Raw genomic sequence first — 17,625 nt, forward strand, 5'->3', positions numbered from 1 at the left:
TTAAATATGTAGATATTTTCAGTTTACACTGAATGTTATCACATAACTTACAAAACGTGTGTTCAAAGTCAAGCAAAAACATATGAATAAGCATATGCCAGAATATTAAGCTTAAAGATAATAAACGTCATCTTGATACATTGCCGGTTAAGTTAATTAATGCCGTCTCAGTCGCTAAAGTTATTGTTTATTAATTTATATGTGTCCGATGATGATGTACTATGTGCAACTGTGCCATTCAGAAAGTTATACATTTCTTTATTGTGTTTACAGGGACCGAAAGTCTGCTATTATCCGTTATTGTTATTTATAAATAACTGTTACTGTACTGTAATATAAAAAATAAAAAATCACAGAACATATTTCCATGATGAATTATGCGCCGCTGCATTCATGGCACTAAGTAGCGGCCGAATTCAGCCAGGATCAGTTAAATATTCAGGTTTAATCCACTTTATGATTTTTACTTGATAAATCGTGGAGATTCAACCTTAAAGCATCTTCTTCCATTTTCACAAATATGTGTCAGAATGCTGATGCCAGAGACACATTCATGTCGTGAACTGATTTTGAAATTGCGGCGCTGAATTTATTTATTTATTTTTTATTAAACTGATACTACACTTGATCTTAGCCAAAGGGCCGAGAGCGGCGCTGAAGTTAAGCAGGACGTCCAATTACGCAATGACGCACAGCTGCACACTCCGAAGGCTGTCCCATTTGTGCATTACACCAGTCAAAGGAAGGACTCTTGCCTTGCCTTCGGAGGACCCGACTCTGAAGGAAGGATCCTACCAAGGAAGGATCCTTGACATTGGGACACAGCTCCTGTCTTCTGTAAGCCTGGTTCAGTTCAGCACTCGTCGCCAGATTGTCAACTTTGCTCAGTAATAGTGAGACGAACTTCAGTTAACTGATGCGTCTCAGTCACTTGTTAATTGTTAATTCATTCATATGCGTCAGATGATGTACTATGTGCATAGTATACATAGCTATGCCATTCAGAAAGTTATACATGTGTTTATTGTGTTAATGGGGACAGGCAGTCCGCTATTATCCGTTATTGTTATTTTATTTCTAAACAATTGTTATTGTACTGTAAAATTAAAACCAGAGTAACAGAACATCTCTATTATATGGTGAGTTATGCGCCGCTGCTTTTATGAAAATGAAAAGCGGATCAGTGAAATATTCAGGCTTCATGCACTTTGTGGCTTTTATTTGTTATATCATGGAGAAATTTTGGTAACACTTTCTATGAAGACTACATCTATAGTCCATTATGAGCGCATTCATAGTGAATTATAATGCTCATTATAATCAATCATAATGCATTATGACTGCACTCATAAACACATATAAAGCTTCATGATGCACTATATCAACAGTTATAAATATAGCTTATAATGACTTATAAATCCAAGTGTCTTATGAGTGCTCTTGACTGGTTATAAACTACAGGCTGACTGATGAGGCTTATAATACGTTACAACTACTCATACCCCTCTATACACACACACCTCAACAATCAATTGTTATAAGTACTCATAGGATGCCATAAGTATAAATAAATGATCAATGTATGCTTTAAGTAAAGTGAGGTTCATATAGATGCATCTATAATGCAGTATAGCTAATCATGATGTTTCATTGTTGGAGTAAAGTGTAACACATAAGTAAAGTGTAACACATTTTCATGCATTTAAAAGAAGCTATGCTGCATCATAAGTCATTATTTATACTTATGGCATCCTATGAGTCCTTATAACAATCGATTGTTGAGGTGTGTGTATAGAGGGGTATGAGTAGTTGTAATGTATTATAACCCTCATCAGTCAGCCTGTAGTTTATAACCAGTCAAGAGCACTCATAAGACACTTGGATTTATAAGTCATTATAAGCTATATTTATAACTGTTGATATAGTGCATCATGAAGCTTTATATGTGTTTATGAGTGCAGTCAAAATGCATTATGATTGATTATAATGAGCATTATAATTCACTATGAATGCGCTCATAATGCACTATAGATGTAGTCTTCATAGAAAGTGTTACCGAAATGTTCTACAAATATGTGGCAGAGTGGTGATGCCAAAGCCACATTATGTCTGAACTGGTTTTGATATTGTACTGAATTTAAACAGGACGTTCAATTACAAAACGACACACACCTGCACACTGAATTCTATTCCATTAGTGGTTACACTAGTGATAAGACGGACTCTGGCCGATTCCAGCTGTTCATGGACAATAATCTCTCCAGAGACTGTCATCAGCTCATGACCACAGCTGAGGCTGAGAGCTGCTTCCCAGCCTTAAAGAGTCCGAACTTGTTTTCTGAGGCAGTTTGTCGGCTGCTGAGTCCCTGAGAAGGAAAGCTGAGCTCCTGCAGTGTTCAGGCTCAGGAAACTGTTTGTGTTGTTGTTGTTGTTGTTTTAATCTATGATATAGGGCCGGGCCATAATTACATATTATTATTTACATATTGTGATATAATCATATTTGAGATATTGCATTACAACATTAACATTTGATGTGAAATATTTGAAGATTGTGGGGTTTTTTTATGACTGAAGACATTGAAGGGTTTATACAAAGTTTGGAAAATGTTTCATTTAAACTGTTTTCAAGGTGAGGAATATGTTTGAATTTGATCCTTAAAAATGTTTGATTTTAAAGATAATTTGGTGTTTCGTATTCACTGAAATGTTTGACTGGAAAGCTTTCATCATCAAAGACATTTTTGTTTTTTGGATCTTGAAAGTGCTTGAATTTTGAACTGAAATATCTGTGCAAACCTTGACATTACCACTGACTTTAAAGAGTTTAATAACTGGACTGGAAATCTTCCAGTCACTAGATGAACCTGAACTCCATTACCCAGAATACAACAGTGCATAGCCTACAGACGGAATAATGTGTCATGGTTGACCTGGAACCTAAACGTTGCTTTAAATAAACTTTGACTTGTGTTTTCCAACAATGTGTTTTTGTACATGCAAGTAAGTAGAGCTTAAAATATGATTTTTCTCCATAATTGCTGTTAAAACTGTTCAGAGTTCCGTTCCTAAAAAAGTTCTGTGTTTCCTTGTCTATCAAGTATTCAGACTCACCCACAGGAGTGTGTAAAATAAGAGCTAACGTGGTTATTTCAAAGACTATTGATTGATTGAAAATATGCTTTAATTAGTGTAGCAGTAGGTCACAAGGAAGCAGCAGAGACCAATCAGAGGAGACAGGAGCTGGAGGAAAGGCTGATTAACAGCAGGTGTGACTATCAGAGTCACTCTCTGGAAACTCTTTGGCTGCGTTCAGACTGCAGGCGAATCTGATTCAAATCAGATTCCTACTCATATCCGATTTTTAGGGCTGACTGTCCACACTGTTTTTAGCAAGTGTCCAAATCGGATATGGCTCTGTTCAGACTGGGCCACATTATTGACTGATCTGACAGGTTGCTATAGTAACAGCGTCAGACGTCATATAATTGCGACAGCGACAAGAACAACAACAACAAACATGATGGAGGCAGGTCACCTCAGTATATTGGCCTTATCACTGTCCAGTAGAGGTGCAGAACATCTCAGATGCACCAGGGGAGAAACCGGGCCGATGGACGCCCCCGTCGGGCCCGCATGAGTCGGGCGCGGCTGCCGGTGGACACCTCGTCTCCGCGCTGCCGGCGATACGCGTGCCGCGTAGAGCGACGTCACGGACAGTCAAAACCGATCTGAGTGTTTGGATCGGTTCAGACTGAGAAGCATCTGTCCAAATGTGATCTGAAACTACCTCTCGAAGGTTGTTTCGATCTGGTTTGCAAAAATCGGATTTCATGTGATTTGTGACTGTTCAGACTTCAAAAGAGCCATCCAGTTCCAATCTGGATGGGCTAAAAATCGGATTTTGGGTGGCAGTCTGAACGCGGCCTTTGTTTGCACACATGGCTGTTACTTGTGACTCTCTGTTATGTGGTAAGGTGGACTTTTGGGGTTTTTAGCATTGTTTTAGAATCAGGATAGCATTTTAATTGTTAGGGTAATGTAGGGGTGCACGCACCCTGAGGTATTTGTATTTTAATGATTTTAATTGTGGGTCTGTCATTTGTTCGTAGGACTGAAACACTGTCTTAAACTACAGAGGTATGCAAAATATCAACATTTAAACCTCGTACTATATGTCCTACAAACTAACAGTGCTTTGTTTGTTTTAAGGCATAGCACTGACTGCCTTTTATTTTAGTTTAGTATTTTATATTTTAGCCATATTGATTTTATTTTTTTTACTATTTTAGATTTGAGTTGCTTAGTTTTAGGATTTTAACATTCTGTCTTCTCCTGTTTCTAGTATTGCGGCTGGTGGGGACCTCCATTCACCGGTGTGGCTGAAATGCTGGGAGTTCACTTTAGATGGTGATATGGTTTGTGGTTGCACATTGAGTTAGTGTGGTGTTTTTATTTGAAATGTGTTGGGTTTATATTTCTTTTGAACATTTAGTATACTCCCAGTGTCCTAGGCAGTGGGTGGTTGGTTTCCCAGCCGTGATATGATTGTCTTTTCTTAACTGTGTTTTTTAGAGTTTTAGATTTTGTAAAATAAATGGCATGTGTTTGACCCACACTGACTGTTGTGGCCTCCTTAAGTGAAGCCCCTGTATATTAGATCAATCCATAAGGTTACATTTGGATTATATATCTTTATCCCGATGTGAATTACCTATAATTTTATCACTAGCTGTCCCTGGTGTAACAGAGTTATTGGGTGATTCCACTTGCCATGATTTAATCAACCAATACCAACAAATTTTATTGAAGTTCGGTATTTTGATTGGTCACGAGAGGGCGTCTCCTCTGTAAATATACCATTATACGTGACTGAGCCGAGTCAGCGCACGAGGAGTGTGCCCGTGGAAGGTTGAATCGCACCCAGTCATATGCATATTACATTACATTACATGTCATTTAGCTGACACTTTTGTCCAATGCGACTTACAATAAGTGCATTCAACCTGATGGTACTAGACATAGACCACAGGAATCAAGTAAGTACATAACTTTAAGAGCCAACTGTCATTGCCACAGGAGTGTTATATGTTATGTGTATTTTGATTGTTTATTGTAATTATATTTAATCTTCATACAATGTTGATGTGATAATGCATATATGCTCCTGTGTAATGTAGCGACACTATTTACGCTATCAGACATGCTCATTCAATCCAATGCATTTATCCAATGTACAGAAAGTGCTTAGATCAGAAAAAGCACACACGCCTGCTGGTAAATCTTTGCTAGTGCAACATGCGGTATTTGTTTTGCTGCTGAAATGTGTATCAGCTGCACTTTGGTGCCATGTCCACCAGGGGCTGTCAGTGCTTCATTTGCTTTCAAAAAAACACTGACACTGCGTCACAAACTCTAGCAAAAAGCAGAGTCCTTTTTCACCCAGAGAGGGCCACAATTTGCACATTTGCTTCTCTAAGAGAACATACTTTGGAGCGATTCTGAGAGGTTTTCCTCGACTGTCATTAGTGGTACTCTTACTGGCGCTTCCCAAAACTGCTACTTGGGTTTTGAGAACCCAAGGCTCGAATGAACGGTCATGGGCAAGTGCAAGTTTGCGGAGTCCTGGCTGGACATGCCGGACTTTAAAGAATGGCTGCAGCCTGTTGAAGGGAATACCAAGGAGGCATATTGCAGAAAATGCAAGAAGAGCATTAATATCGTGTCAATGGGAATTAACTCGCTGAAATCCCACATGTCTTGCGTTAGCCACAAAGCCACTGCTAGCCGCCAAGAGCGGCAGCTCTCTATCGCTAGTTTCTGTTCCGCTAATCGCGCACTACCATAACCAAGTGCCGTCGCACTACCACCGGCAGCCGCACCTCTCGAAGCTACGGCTACGACCTCGGCTCGCTCTGCAGCCAACATCAGGGTGTTTGGTGAATTTGGACCCCAAAACATTGTATTTCTTATAACCATTTTACATATAATAATGAAGAGTGAAAATTGGGCTGTAGTTAATATCTTACTGAATGCCAGTGTATTTCAAAAATAAACATTCAAGGAATATTGCCATTAATATACTTGTGTTATGTGAATGCTCTTTACCATGTGGCAGATGGACAAGATCCTTCGAGCTCTCCATTACCTCTTTCACAACGTTCCAGCCAGGGGGGAAGATTTTACTGCCTTGACTGGGTACACCTCCTTTCCGCTACCATTCTGTGGCCACAGCTGGGTTAAGAATTCTTTGCCATACATATTGTGACAGGATTTGGCCCGAAATATCTGTTTTTTTATGTGGCAATAATAAAGTCAAATGACAGTGTGAAGGAAATTTGGTGTTTCCTGCATGGTGGGACAGTTCCCACATGGTGGGAAGTAGGCGTCGACCTACTTGGTATTCAAGACACAAGGCATTGTGGGAACTGACTCTGTGAACTTAACGATTCTAACACCATGACTGAGGGGAAGGTGTTGACCAGTGGGCTCTGTCCTGATGTGATGCATAGGGCAGGAAGATAGGGCCGCATTGAGGCTTACTAAAGAATCAATGCTGGGAACTGCAACAGATATGAGTCGAGCGGTGTACGGGACTTTGTTGTATTGTGAAAGAGTCATTCGGGATTTTGCGGTGTATTGAATACGAATGTACTAATAAATCTTGCTGAACAGAGTATTGAGTGCTTTGTTCTTGGCCAGCTCACCCACTAACTTAGTGCAGTTGTCAAAACTGCCACGACAGTTTGGGGGCTCGTCCGGTATCACCACTTGAGTTGGACCAGGATAAATCTGCAGGTGAGGAACTGACCCTGAAACTCATTTACCTCCCCCCGGGGAAAAGCTTTTGGACGCCGAAGGGGGCGAGATGCATGAGAGCCTGCTGGATGACCTGGAACTACTCAATGCGTGATCGGACCGAAGGGTGAGCCAATACTCTATTCAACTAAAGCAATTTGATATATGTATAGTTGGGAATTATGCATAGAAGAAGCTGTTGGGAAAAACCCCAGGGCGTTTAGTTGTGTTCCTTTTGTTGTTTATTTGGCTTTCATAGTTTATCTATTTATTTTTTCATAATTCATAGTAGAGGGCTGGAGTGGAACTCATGATTAAGTTAAATACTCATTAAGTTAAAGTTAGCCACAATTGAAAAACTGTGACTCAATCATTGTCACCTCATACAATAGAACGAGGTGAAGCAGACTGGAAGGGAGGTGTCAACAGTTCACAATTGTTCTCAATCTTAGGTGTGAAAGCTGTTGCCATTGATCCTGTGTTCTCACCATTCCTTTTATTAGCGATCCTTTGTTATTTCCTTTCCTTTAAGTTAACATTTATCCTTTTTTAGTGAGTTTTAACTTAATACTTTATAAACATGGGTTGTGCATTGGCAAAAAAGACAACCCCATCACTTCCACTCACAAGACCAGTACAAATCATGATTGAAAAAAATGGTGAGCGGTCTTGTAAACAGCTTAACCTGTGGGAATATTTAGGATTTCCAACTGAAGGTAGTTTCAGTACCAATCAGCTGGCAATTCTAAAATTCCGACTACAAAAATATGAAAGGAAACATAAAAGGGCTAGAATTGACTGGGAGGCTTTTGAGTTGTGGGAAAATGAAGCAGAGATGAGGGATGAACAGAAAAAGAAAGAGAGAACATCTAATGTTGTCCAAGCTGTTACAGCTGTTCCAGTGACGACGAGCCTGGAGACAGACCTAGACCGTCTCCCGAGCAGTCATACAGCTGCAACCCCTGACCCAGAATGCCCGCCACCATACAACAGCCAGGCTGACCAGAAGGATGCAACCTCACCAAAATCTGTCCTACTGCGTGACCTCAACACACCTCCACCGACTGCACCAGCCCACAGCACCCGCAGCCACACACAAAAGGATTTATTCGCAACTCCTCCCACACCTACTCTTTGCTGTGAACCACTGTTGCCACAGGCACAAAACACACCCCTTGATGGATGCACTTCATGCGAGCAGTCTAACGACGACATGGGAATTACAGTACAAGCACCCATGATACAGGTGTTGAACCATGAAGGCCAACCGGCATATGTGTTCAGACCATGGAGTCCGGAAGAACGGCATGGAATTATTGCAGACCTCCCTGATCCAGCCAGAGAGGGGGGGCAAAAGTTTTCAAAAGCCCTGCTCCAACTGGTTGAACAATACCGGCCCAATACCCAAGAATTAGAAACCATAATTCGAGGGAAACTGCACCTGAAATGGGGGATGATCAGGGGTGACTGGAGAGGTTACAAAGTGGAATACAACTGGACTGTTGGTCACCCCTACAGAATTGCCATCACTGAGCTGACAGATCGCATCTCTACCCATTTCCAAAAGAAAATGGATTGGGGAATAATCCACAGTACACGACAGCAACCAGATGAGAGTGTCAATGATTTTTCCATGAGGATGACTGAAATCTTCAGAGATCATAGTGGCCAAGAGGAACCGGATAACCAGAACGACTCTCCATACTGGCAACGGTTAAAGAATGCAGTTCTGCAAGGACTAAGACCTGATGTAAAAACCAGAGTGAAAACACTGTGCATTGCTCTGGCCACAAACACCTTACAGGACATGATGATATATGCCAGACATGCTGAAAAATTGGCATGTGAGGACCAGGAGAATGAACGAAATAAAAAACAAAAACTTCAGGAACGCTTACAGATGGCTCAGCTACAGGCCTATTCAAGGAATAATTTCCATGAGAGAACAGCAAACAACTATAGAAGAAGAGTTTTTCGAGGTCGAGATCAGACTTCAAGCAGTAGAGGACATACAATAGACACATGTTTTGTCTGTGGACAACAAGGCCACTGGGCAAGAGACTGTCGCGATCCTGTTGGTGGCTGCCACACTAGTGAGACACCTGACCACTGGGCAGTCGACTGCCCAAATGAACAGCACCATGGACAATGGCAGGCCAGCTCGCACACTGCAGGATGGTCAAACAGCCCTCCTACTGGAGTAACTGTCAGGAACCCAAGAGGGAGGGTCCAGGGGTCACAACAGCCTCATGAATTTTGACTCACGGAGGAGACAGGAACGCCAGCCAGACCAGTCTCCTTTTTCATAATTCAATGAAAACCAGCAATAAGCAAGGCCACAAGAGCGAGAACGCTGGAAACAGGACAAGTGTTCATAAAAGGAGGGGTTTGATATGGCCTGAATGTAAATATTTTACTGTGCTAAGTTAGCACATGGTATTGACCATGTGTCTAAAGGAGGGATGGTCAGTATGCTTCACAAACATTGGCATGATGCACTGTACACATTACATTCAGTATTCCCATACCTTATTGATAAATTTCATTGTGTTATTTAGAAGTGGTTTTTTTTTTCTTTAATGCATTTTTGAGATTTTCTTATGTACACTGTTTTTTGAATTTTATATTCTATGTTTTTGTCGCACAGTTTCCACTCAGTCATGTTGTAACCAGGTTAACAATCAGTGATATAGTTCTCCCTTGGCCTGCAACCAAATTTTTAGCTTTTGAAATTGACTATGTTAGTCAAAAGGAGGGAAGTGTGAAGGAAATTTGGTGTTTCCTGCATGGTGGGACAGTTCCCACATGGTGGGAAGTAGGCGTCGACCTACTTGGTATTCAAGACACAAGGCATTGTGGGAACTGACTCTGTGAACTTAACGATTCTAACACCATGACTGAGGGGAAGGTGTTGACCAGTGGGCTCTGTCCTGATGTGATGCATAGGGCAGGAAGATAGGGCCGCATTGAGGCTTACTAAAGAATCAATGCTGGGAACTGCAACAGATATGAGTCGAGCGGTGTACGGGACTTTGTTGTATTGTGAAAGAGTCATTCGGGATTTTGCGGTGTATTGAATACGAATGTACTAAAAAATCTTGCTGAACAGAGTATTGAGTGCTTTGTTCTTGGCCAGCTCACCCACTAACTTAGTGCAGTTGTCAAAACTGCCACGACAACAGATAACATTTTAGTGACCTGACATTGTCCATTTTTGCATAGGTGGATCGAAAATGTCCCCGTGGCAGAGAGGGCAGTTCAAGTGTGGCCACTAGTAAGTGGATGCTGTCAGGCAGAAGAAGCTCCCAACTCCCAGTACTGCATCTTATGACACAATTGAGGCAGCACAAGCAGATCCTCTAATAATTGCAAAGCTCCAGTTCTTCCTGGCGATATCCAGGACCTTTAACCCCTTCCTGACCAACTTGTGCAATGCATAAATTCATCACACATATTTCAAATCAACATTTTTCATGATTAGAAAGAAGCAGTAAGAAGAATTATCTGTTTAACCCATTGACGCCTGAAACGCCTGTAAAACCTCTGGGCGATTTTAAAATAAGCCCCTAAAACCTGAAGTTCTTCTGGAAATTTAACAGAAGTGTGAACGCTTCTACTAAATAATCGATTTTTCAGCCTCTGTAGCAGATAGAAATGAAATTCAAAAAGTATTTGAGAGCATATACAAATACTACAAAACGACGTATATGCTTTCCAGGCTTCAATGGGTTAATGGTAGGATAGTAGGATGGTTCTGTCACTGATTACTTGCTATATCCTTTTAAGAGTCTGCTGTGGCGGTTTGTAAAGGTTGTGAAAGTGTCTAAGCTTTTTCTATCCAATATTTTATTCATTTTTAAACAGACACAGAACAGAGAACATACATGACAGCAGAGGCAAATAAAAACATATGACATAGACTGAATGACATAGAAAGAGAGGCAGAAGAATAAATAAATAAAATAAATCATTACAGAAAAAATACCGGTAGAAATAAAACAAAGACAAGAATAACAATAGTATACACACAGAAGATATCTACAATACATTGCTTTCCTTTTTTATGTGTACAGACGCTGTGCTGTGTATTTGTCCAACGAAAGATGAATAAAAGGACTGGAATTAAATCTAACCTATTAGTAACTTTTTTTTAAAAATTCTATTATTCCAGGTGATGTAATCATACAACAGTTTCAGAGCTTTCTCTCACTTGAGGCAAGAGACGAGGGATTCCTCTCCTTTCAGCCACTGAAGGAGCGACTTGATGTCTTCCTGCATTCAGCCCTCAGCAAGTCTTACCCAGAGCTATCCAAGTTTTCTCAGAGCCTTCTACTTCTGTCCCATGGACAAGCAACGGTGGAAAGAGGGTTCTGCATCAACAAGGAGGTTGAAACGTGCAACATCCTTGAAACATCGATGGAAGCTTTGAGGCTGATATGTGACAAGATCAATGTCCGTGGAGGTCTTTTTAAGGTACCTCTCACAAAGGAGCTCATGGCTTCAGTGGCCTCTGCAAGGTCAAGGTACAGGATTTACCTGGAAGATGAACGGAAGAAGAAGCAGAGTGCCACACAGGACCTCAAAAGAAAAGCAGTGCAAGAGGAAAGAGAAGACCTGAAAAAGAAAAGAATGGTTTTGACAGAGGTGTGCAGCTCCCTCCAAACAGATGCTGATGAGTTAGCAGAGCAGGCAGAGGGGAAATCTGGGACATTAATGGCACAACTGAAAACAAAGTCCAACACCCTGAGAAGACGACGTAAAGAAAAACAGAACGAACTGGACCAAACTGAGAAGCTGCTGGACACAAAATAAAATGAGCTGAGGCACATGTCATGACTGTCCTGATTGTTGTTTTTTGAGAGTGGAGCAATGTTTTTTTTTTTTAACAAACTTTGCCCTTGAGTCTCAGCCTATTTTGAATTCTGTTGGTTCATAGTGGTCTTAGTGGTCTGTTGTCTTTATCACAAACTAAAGCTGTTTAGTTAAAAGTGTAACTGATGTAAATGGTGACATATTGAAGTGGCGGTGAGGTATTAAAAAATATTGGGAAGGTCTTGAAAAAGTCTTAAAAAGATATTAAAATTAACTTCAGGATTCCTGTATATAGTGCGGGTCGCCACAGATTTCTACCGCACTGGTTTTGAGGAGGCGGAGGTAGATGTAGAGGCAGGGGAGGGATTCCTTGATTTTTTGACCCAACAGGTGCCGTCAGATATAGCCGAGGCTTTGGAGGCCCCGCTCACCCTTATTGAGGGGGCTCTTCGTTGAATGGGGAGACAGAAGGTACCTGGCCCAGATGGGATACTGGTTGAGTTTTATTTGCAGTTTTGGGATGTAATCGGCTCGGTGGTTTTGGAGGTGTTGTCCACGATACTCCACATGGGTGTGATGGGAGAGTCGATGACCACTGGAGTCATCTCCCTTTTATTTAAGAAGGGAGACAGTGTGGATTTGGTCAACTGGTGGCCGCTAACTATGCTATGTGTTGATTTTAAGCTCCTGGCAAAGGTTCTAGCAGACCGTCTAGGCACAGCACTCTGTGGTACATGTGGACCAGACGTGTGGGGTGGCAGGGCGTTCTGTGAGATGGAATCTCCAGCTTGTCAGGGATGCCATTGCCTGGGCAGAAGACGGGCACCTGCCACTCATGGTAGTCGGTCTCGACCAGGCAAAGGCTTTTGACAGGGTCCACTGGGGTTTTCTGTTCAGGGTTTTAGAAAGGTTAGGTTCTGGCCAGAGGTTTGTGAGTTGGGTGCAGACTTTATACTCGGTGTAGAGAGTAGGGTTTTAGTTAACGGGCACATGGGGGAAGCTTTCAGGGTACACTCAGGGGTGAGGCAGGGTTGTCCTCTTTCACCACTCCTGTACGTCCTCTACATGGAGCCCCAGCCATTCGGGTGGACCCAGGTGTGGGTGTTTTTTCAGTACAGGGTAGTGGGGGCCAACGGGTTAAGCTCTCCCAGTATGCAGATGACACCGCTGCTGGACAGTGATGCATGCCTGAGACGTCTTTGGACATTTTCCGGGATTTTGGTAGCGGTTCTTGTGCCAAATTGAATTCCTTCAGGCTTCTTCCTATGGCTCTTTATTGCCTATCAGGTAAGAGGCATAATGCTCTGGAGCAATCTGGCACGGGCGGAGCAGCAGCCATGGCACTACCATCACGCTACTAGGTGGCTACAGGCCCATCCGGAGGCCTAGGTTGGTACGATCCGGTTAGACCATAAAGTACTCTACAAAGAGGTCAGCTGCAGGGTTGTCCCCCCCTTCCAGTAGTTGGACCCCGGCTGCCATGTGGCACGCAATCCAGCCAGAGATGATGCACTGTCATGGTCTAGCAAGGACCTCTGTATGAAAACACAACATCTTCCACCAACATCTTTAGACCTGACTCGACTTCCTGGACAATGTTGAGTAATGAGAGTAATGGTGCTTGGTAAGTAGAAAGGCTGCAAATGTCCTACTTTTCCACTGTTATTACTGTTGTAGTGATGCAACACTTTATCCAGGTTTAAATTTCCCGTCATCACAGTTTGTTATTGATAGGTTTCGAGGCAATGTACAAGATTTAAACAAAGTCCTTTAGTCAGTGTTCCATTCGGGCACTTTGACAAAAAAAGGCAAAAATTCCCAGCTTGCCAAGCGGATGTAGCTCAGCGGTAGAGCGCATGCTTCACATGTATGAGGCCTCTGGAACGCACTCCTCGTCTACACTGGAGGTCAAAGGGCTCCAGGCTACATTAGTGGAAGCTAACGTGACACACCCAAATCTCCTACTGAAATGTTCCTGGACAGGATACCAGCCCTTCGGTGCAGCTGGTAGTAGACGCAGGATGCTTGAGATCAGAATACACAGCGTCTTCCACCAACATCTTTAGACCTGACTCGACTTCCTGGACAATGTTGTGTGATCTCCAGTGTAGCTGGAGCAGCCTGTCCTCACGAAAACAGCCTCTTCCAGTCTCAATGCCCAAAGATATCACCGATTTTGCAGGGAAAGGCTTTTTGCACAGCGATGGTGGTATAGTGGTGAGCATAGCTGCCTTCCAAGCAGTTGACCCAGGTTCGATTCCTGGCCATCGCAGTTCTTTGTCTTCCAGTGAGAGTAATGATGCTTGGTTTCCTTGTCACAAGGTAAGTAGAAAGGCTTCAAATGTCCTACTTTTCCACTGTTATTGCTGTTGTAGTGATGCAACACTTTACCCAGGTTTAAATTTCCCATCATCACAGTTTGTTATTGATAGGTTTCGAGGCAATGTACAAGATTTAAACAAAGTCTTTTAGTCAGTGTTCCATTCGGGCACTTTGACAAAAAAAAAAAAACAGCGAAAATTGCCAGCTTGCCGAGGGGATGTAGCTCAGTGGTAGAGCGCATGCTTCGCATGTATGAGGCCCCGGGTTCAATCCCCGGCATCTCCATTTGGTCTTATGGTCACACCAGAATGTTTGCTAAACTGCTTAGGGTATTCTGTACAAAGAACAAACACTGATTGAAAGACAGTGCCAGAGACTGCAAAGTTGAGCTGAATAAAAACATTGGTACATCCATTTAAATGACCTGTTTTTCCTCAGCCATTGAGACAGTTCTAAAAAATTTTTTGAAAGATGGTTTTGCAGCCATATTGCGAGTTGTCGTGGCCGAGTGGTTAAGGCGATGGACTAGAAATCCATTGGGGTCTCCCCGCGCAGGTTTGAATCCAGCTGACAACGGGAAACTAGTGGTAGTCTACAAGTTCTATGTTTGCAAATACATCAAAGGTGCTACATGGGACAATATTGCTCTGAAAGAATACTAAGAGGTGTGAAAATCCTTATTTGTCTGCGAAAGCTGAGTTAAATGGCTTTCCGCTTTGTTGGAGAACAACAGAGACCTGGTGTAGTCTTTTTCAACATGACTGCTGTAAATTGACAAATGACCTTTGTGACAACAGGTAAAATCATTGTGGCTACCCATCATAGTTGTAAAGTTGACTTCCTGGACAATATCATATCATCTCACAGCTACCTAGAGCGGCCTGTTCGCACCTATGCATCCCCTGACAATTCTTGAATGCCGCTTATCAGGCCTCTGCAACCCACTCCTCGTCTACACTGGAGGCCAAAGGGCTCCAGGCTACATTAGTGGAAGCTAACGTGACACACCCAAATCTCCTACCGAAATGTTCCTGGACAAGATACCAGCCCTTCGGTGCAGCCGGTGTACAGACGCAGGATGCTTGAGATCAGAAAACACAACATCTTCCACCAACATCTTTAGACCTGACTCGACTTCCTGGACAATGTTGAGTAATGAGAGTAATGATGCTTGGTTTCCTTGTCACAAGGTAAGTAGAAAGGCTGCAAATGTCCTACTTTTCCACTGTTATTGCTGCTGTAGTGATGCAACACTTTACCCAGGTTTAAATTTCCCGTCATCACAGTTTGTTATTGATAGGTTTCGAGGCAATGTACAAGATTTAAACAAAGTCCTTTGGTCAGTGTTCCATTCGGGCACTTTGACAAAAACAAGGCAAAAATTCCCAGCTTGCCAAGGGGATGTAGCTCAGCGGTAGAGTGCATGCTTCACATGTATGAGGCCTCTGGAACCCACTCCTCGTCTACACTGGAGGCCAAAGGGCTCCAGTCTACATTAGTGGAAGCTAACGTGACACACCCAAATCTCATACTAAAATGTTCCTGGACAGGATACCAGCCCTTCGGTGCAGCCGGTGTACGGACCCAGGATGCTTGAGATCAGAAAACACAGCGTCTTCCACCAACATCTTTAGACCTGACTCGACTTCCTGGACAATGTTGTGTGATCTCCAGTGTAGCTGGAGCAGCCTGTCCTCACGAAAACAGCCTCTTCCAGTCTCAATGCCCAAAGATATTACCGATTTTGCAGGGAAAAGTTTTTTTCACAGCGATGGTGGTATAGTGGTGAGCAGAGCTGCCTTCCAAGCAGTTGACCCAGGTTCGATTCCTGGCCATCGCAGTTGTTTTTCTTCCAGTGAGAGTAATGATGCTTGGTTTCCTTGTCACAAGGTAAGTAGAAAGGCTTCAAATGTCCTACTTTTCCACTGTTATTGCTGTTGTAGTGATGCAACACTTTACCCAGGTTTAAATTTCCCATCATCACAGTTTGTTATTGATAGGTTTCGAGGAAATGTACAAGATTTAAACAAAGTCCTTTAGTCAGTGTTCCATTCGGGCACTTTGACAAAAAAAAAAAAAAGCGAAAATTACCAGCTTGCTGAGGGGATGTAGATCAGTGGTAGAGCGCATGCTTCGCATGTATGAGGCCCCGGGTTCAATCCCCGGCATCTCCAATTGGTCTTATGGTAACACCAGAATGTTTGCTAAACTGCTTAGGCTATTCTGTACAAAGAACAAACACTGATTGAAAGACAGTGCCAGAGACTGCAAAGTTGAGCTGAATAAAAACATTGGTACATCCATGTAAATAACCTGTTTTTCCTCAGCCATTGAGACAGTTCTAAAAAAAATTTGACAGATGGTTTTGCAGCCATATTGCGAGTTGTCGTGGCTGAGTGGTTAAGGCGATGGACTAGAAATCCATTGGGGTCTCCCCGCGCAGGTTTGAATCCTGCTGACAACGGGAAACTAGTGGTAGTCTATGTGTTCGACATTTGCAAGTACATCACAGGTGCGACATGGGACAATATTGCTCTGAAAGAATACTAAGAGGTGTGAAAATCCTTCTTTGTCTGCGAAAGCTGAGTTAAATGGCTTTCCGCTTTGTCGGAGAACAACAGAGACCTGGTGTAGTCTTTTTCAACATGACTGCTGTAAATTGACAAATGACCTTTGTGACAAAAGGTAAAATCGTTGTGGCTACCCGTCATAGTTGTAAAGTTGACTTCCTGGACAATATCATATCATCTCACAGCTACCTAGAGCGGCCTGTTCGCACCTATGCATCCCCTGGCAATTCTTGAATGCCGCTTATCAGGCCTCTGCAACCCACTCCTCGTCTACACTGGAGGCCAAAGGGCTCCAGGCTACATTAGTGGAAGCTAACGTGACACATCCAAATCTCCTACCGAAATGTTCCTGGACAAGATCCCAGCCCTTCTGTGCAGCCGGTGTACGGATGCAGGATGCTTGAGATCAGAAAACACAACATCTTCCACCAACATCTTTAGACCTGACTCGACTTCCTGGACAATGTTAAGTAATGAGAGTAATGATGCTTGGGTTCCTTGTCACAAGGTAAGTAGAAACGCTGCAAATGTCCTACTTTTCCACTGTTATTGCTGTTGTAGTGATGCAACACTTTACCCAGGTTTAAATTTCCCGTCATCACAGTTTGTTATTGATAGGTTTCGAGGCAATGTACAAGATTTAAACAAAGTCCTTTGGTCAGTGTTCCATTCGGGCACTTTGACAAAAACAAGGCAAAAATTCCCAGCTTGCCAAGGGGATGTAGCTCAGCGGTAGAGCGCATGCTTCACATGTATGAGGCCTCTGGAACCCACTCCTCGTCTACACTGGAGGCCAAAGGGCTCCAGGCTACATTAGTGGAAGCTAACGTGACACACCCAAATCTCATACTGAAATGTTCCTGGACAGGATACCAGCCCTTCGGTGCAGCCGGTGTACGGACCCAGGATGCTTGAGATCAGAAAACACAGCGTCTTCCACCAACATCTTTAGACCTGACTCGACTTCCTGGACAATGTTGTGTGATCTCCAGTGTAGCTGGAGCAGCCTGTCCTCACGAAAACAGCCTCTTCCAGTCTCAATGACCAAAGATATTACCGATTTTGCAGGGAAAGGCTTTTTGCACAGCGATGGTGGTATAGTGGTGAGCAGAGCTGCCTTCCA

General features: G+C 42.8%; 7 non-coding genes across 7 annotated transcripts in view; all 7 read left to right on the top strand.

Moving 5' to 3' along the window:
* Window positions 1–13,810: 13,810 nt before the first annotated feature.
* On the top strand, window positions 13,811–13,882 carry trnag-ucc (transfer RNA glycine (anticodon UCC)). The gene has a single exon. It is a non-coding gene; the product is annotated as a tRNA-Gly (tRNA).
* A 263-nt stretch (window positions 13,883–14,145) lies between these two features.
* On the top strand, window positions 14,146–14,217 carry trnaa-cgc (transfer RNA alanine (anticodon CGC)). Its single transcript has one exon. It is a non-coding gene; the product is annotated as a tRNA-Ala (tRNA).
* A 209-nt stretch (window positions 14,218–14,426) lies between these two features.
* trnas-aga (transfer RNA serine (anticodon AGA)) lies at window positions 14,427–14,508 on the top strand. The gene has a single exon. It is a non-coding gene; the product is annotated as a tRNA-Ser (tRNA).
* Window positions 14,509–15,700: 1,192 nt separating this feature from the next.
* On the top strand, window positions 15,701–15,772 carry trnag-ucc (transfer RNA glycine (anticodon UCC)). The gene has a single exon. It is a non-coding gene; the product is annotated as a tRNA-Gly (tRNA).
* Window positions 15,773–16,034: 262 nt separating this feature from the next.
* On the top strand, window positions 16,035–16,106 carry trnaa-cgc (transfer RNA alanine (anticodon CGC)). The gene has a single exon. It is a non-coding gene; the product is annotated as a tRNA-Ala (tRNA).
* A 208-nt stretch (window positions 16,107–16,314) lies between these two features.
* Window positions 16,315–16,396, top strand: trnas-aga (transfer RNA serine (anticodon AGA)). Its single transcript has one exon. It is a non-coding gene; the product is annotated as a tRNA-Ser (tRNA).
* Window positions 16,397–17,588: 1,192 nt separating this feature from the next.
* Window positions 17,589–17,625, top strand: part of trnag-ucc (transfer RNA glycine (anticodon UCC)) — a 72-nt gene continuing 35 nt past the window's right edge. The window contains exon 1 of the tRNA in view: window positions 17,589–17,625. This exon is cut by the window's right edge and continues 35 nt beyond it. This is a non-coding gene — a tRNA (tRNA-Gly).

The sequence above is a fragment of the Centropristis striata genome, chromosome 2 (assembly GCF_030273125.1).
Source record: "Centropristis striata isolate RG_2023a ecotype Rhode Island chromosome 2, C.striata_1.0, whole genome shotgun sequence".
Lineage (NCBI taxonomy): Eukaryota > Metazoa > Chordata > Actinopteri > Perciformes > Serranidae > Centropristis > Centropristis striata.